The 3,746-nt window shown below is 37.8% G+C and overlaps 1 non-coding gene across 1 annotated transcript; it reads right to left on the bottom strand.

Annotated features, from left to right (window-relative positions):
- Positions 1-2,340: 2,340 nt before the first annotated feature.
- On the bottom strand, positions 2,341-2,444 carry LOC130977495 (small nucleolar RNA R71). The gene has a single exon (XR_009085184.1). It is a non-coding gene; the product is annotated as a small nucleolar RNA R71 (small nucleolar RNA).
- Positions 2,445-3,746: the final 1,302 nt, after the last annotated feature.

Below are 3,746 nucleotides of genomic sequence, written 5' to 3'. Positions count from 1 at the left end.
ACAAGGTGACCATAGCTTGCTTCATACCACCAATCTCCGTGGGATCGACCCTTACTCGCGTAAGGTTTATTACTTGGACGACCCAGTGCACTTGCTGGTTAGTTGTGCGAAGTTGTGTTATGCCATGGTATTGAGCACCAAGTTTTTGGTATTCATTACCGGGGATTATTTGTGTATTAAAAAGTATTGATCACAATTTCGTGCACCAAGTTTTTGGCGCCGTTGCCGGGGATTGTTCTTGTGTATGGACAACTGACGGTTCATCTTGTTGCTTAGATTAGGTATTTTTTCTTCAGAGTTCTTAAGAATGAATTCTAGTGTTTCAAGGTGATGTTCTTATCATCACCAAAGCTGATTGATCATCATCAATTTAGCTCTTGAATGCAATGTCCTGCTGAAGCTTAGCTAGCTATGTCTAATTCCTTTAGACTAAAGCTTTAGACTAACATTGCATGATTCCTGGAATTCTCATTAAGAATTTTGATACCTTTATTTTCCTTTTCACTTAATTTTCGAAAAAGCACAAAAAAATTACAAAATCATAAAATCCAAAAATATGTCTTGTTTGAGTCTAGAGTCTCATCTTAAGTTTAGTATCAATTGCATGTTTCTGTTCTTACTGCATTCATGCATGTGTCTTCATTGATCTTCAAGTTCTTCTTGATGATTTCCTTGTTTTGATCTGTGAATTCTATTGACTTGAGTGTTTTGTTATATGCATTCTCATTTTGTTAGTGTCAATGGTATACAAACTGCTAAGTTTGGTGTCTTGCATGCATTGTTATTTGATTTTAGTTGCATTTTGATTATTCCTCATTATTAAAAATCCAAAAATATTTTTAATTTGTGTCTTTTCAAGTCAATAATACAGAGAATTGAAGATTCAGAACATACTGCAGAGGAATCACACAGAAAAAGCTGGGCATTCAAAAATGCCCAGTGAAGAAGACAGACTGGCGTTTAAACGCCAGCCAGGGTGCCTGGCTGGGCGTTTAACGCCCAAAAGGGTAGCAGTTTGGGCGTTAAACGCCAGAATGTGCACCATTCTGGGCGTTTAACGCCAGGATGGCACAAGGGGGAAGATTTTGTTTTCAAATCAATTTTTTTTCAAGTTTTCAAGGTTTTTCAAAATCAAATCTTTTTCAAATCATATCTTTTCAATCAAATGTTTTCAAAATCAATTTCTTTCCTTTTTCAAAGATACTTACTAACAATTAATGATTTGATTGAACATTTTTTGCCTTTTTTATTGAGGAAGGTTTTATGTTTGAATCATATCTTTTCTTGTTAGGCAAGTCATTAATTTTTAAAATCAAATCTTTTTAAAATGTTTTTCAAATCATATCTTTTTAAAATTGTTTTCAAATCATATCTTTTTTTTAAAAAATTGTTTTCAAATCATATCTTCTCAATCACATCTTTTTAAAACCAATCATATCTTTTTAATCACATCTTTTTCAAAATAAGTTTTCAATCAAATTTTTTTAATTTCTAATTTCAAAATCTTTTTCAAAAATCACTTAATTTCTTTTCCACTCTTATTTTCGAAAATCAATTAAGTGTTTTTCAAAATGTTTTTAAAATCTTTTACCTAATTTTCGAAAATTACTTCCCTTCTTCTCACATCCTTCTATTTTTGGACTAACACTATCCCTTAATGCAAAATTCGAACTCCATCTTCTTTGATAAGTTCGAATTTTCTACCTCTGTCTTCCATTTTTCTTCCTCTGACACCTCAAGGAATCTCTATACTGTGACACGGAGGATTCCATATTTTCTTGTTCTCTTCTCTTTCATATGAGCAGGAACAGAGACAAAGGCATTCTTGTTGAAGCTGACCCTGAACCTGAAAGGACCTTGAAGAGAAAGCTAAGAGAAGCCAAAGCACAACCCTCTTTAGAGGACCTGACCGAATTCTTCAAAGAAGAAGAACCCATGGCAGCCGAAAATAACAACAATGCCAACAATGCAAGGAAGGTGCTGGGTGACTTTACTGCACTTACTCCTGACTTCTATGGGAGAAGCATCTCTATCCCTGCCATTGGAGCAAACAACTTTGAGCTTAAGCCTCAGTTGGTTTCTCTATTGCAACAGAATTGCAAGTTCCATGGACTTCCATTGGAAGATCCTCATCAGTTCTTAGCTGAATTCTTGCAAATCTGTGACACAGTCAAGACTAATGGGGTAGACCCTGAGGTCTACAGACTGATGCTATTCCCTTTTGCTGTAAGAGACAGAGCTAGAATATGGTTGGACTCACAACCTAAAGATAGCCTGGACTCTTGGGAAAATCTAGTCAATGCCTTCTTGGCAAAGTTCTTTCCACCTCAAAAATGGAGTAAGCTTAGAGTGGAAGTCCAAACCTTCAGACAGAAGGATGGAGAATCCCTCTATGAAGCTTGGGAAAGATACAAACAATTGATCAGAAAATGTCCATCTGACATGCTTTCTGAATGGAGCATCATAGGTATTTTCTATGATGGTCTCTCTGAACTATCCAAGATGTCCTTGGATAGCTCTGCTGGAGGATCTCTTCATCTGAAGAAGACGCCTACAGAGGCTCAAGAGCTCATTGAAATGGTTGCAAATAACCAATTCATGTACACTTCTGAAAGGAATCCTGTGAACAATGGGGTGAATCAGAAGAAATGAGTTCTTGAGATTGATACTCTGAATGCCATTTTGGCTCAGAATAAAATATTGACTCAACAAGTCAATTTGATCTCTCAAAGTCTGTCTGGAATGCAAAATGCACCAAGCAGTACTAAGGATGCTTCATCTGAGGAAGAAGCTTATGATCCTGAGAACCCTTCAATGGAAGAGGTGAATTACCTAGGAGAACCCTATGGTAACACCTATAATTCTTCATGGAGAAATCACCCAAATCTCTCATGGAAGAATCAAGAGAGACCTCAACAAGGTTTCAATAATAATGGTGGAAGAAACAGGTTTAACAATGGCAAACCTTTTCCATCATCTTCTCAGCAACAGACAGAGAATCCTAAGCAGAACCCCTCTGACTTAGCAACCATGGTCTCTGATCTAATCAAAACCACTCAAAGTTTCATGAATGAAACAAGGTCCTCCATTAGAAATTTGGAGGCACAAGTGGGACAGCTGAGCAAGAAAGTTACTGAACTCCCTCCAAGTACTCTTCCAAGCAACACAGAAGAAAATCCAAAAGGAGAGTGCAAAGCCATCAATATGGCCGAATTTGGAGAGGAAAAGGAGGAAGTGAACGCCACTGAGGAAGATCTCAATGGGCGTGCACTAGCCTCCAATGAGTTCCCCAATGAGGAACCATGGGAATCTGAGCCTCAAAATGAGACCATAGAGATTCCATTGGACTTACTTCTGCCTTTCATGAGCTCTGATGAGTATTCTTCCTCTGAAGAGGATGAGTATGTCACTGAAGAGCAAGTTGCTAAATACCTTGGAGCAATCATGAAGCTAAATGACAAGTTATTTGGAAATGAGACTTGGGAGGATGAACCTCCCTTGCTCACCAAAGAGCTGGATGACTTGTCTAGGCAGAAATTACCTCAAAAGAGACAAGACCCTGGGAAGTTTTCCATACCTTGTACCATAGGCACCATGACCTTCAAGAAGGCTCTGTGTGACTTAGGGTCAAGTGTAAACCTCATGCCTCTCTCAGTAATGGAGAAGCTAAGGATCTTTGAGGTACAAGCTGCAAAAATCTCACTAGAGATGGCAGACAACTCAAGAAAACAAGCTTATGGACTTGT

The sequence above is a fragment of the Arachis stenosperma genome, chromosome 4 (genome assembly GCF_014773155.1).
Source record: "Arachis stenosperma cultivar V10309 chromosome 4, arast.V10309.gnm1.PFL2, whole genome shotgun sequence".
NCBI lineage: Eukaryota > Viridiplantae > Streptophyta > Magnoliopsida > Fabales > Fabaceae > Arachis > Arachis stenosperma.
The sequence above is the reverse complement of the archived record's forward strand: the minus strand, read 5'-3'. Positions and strand labels throughout refer to the sequence as shown.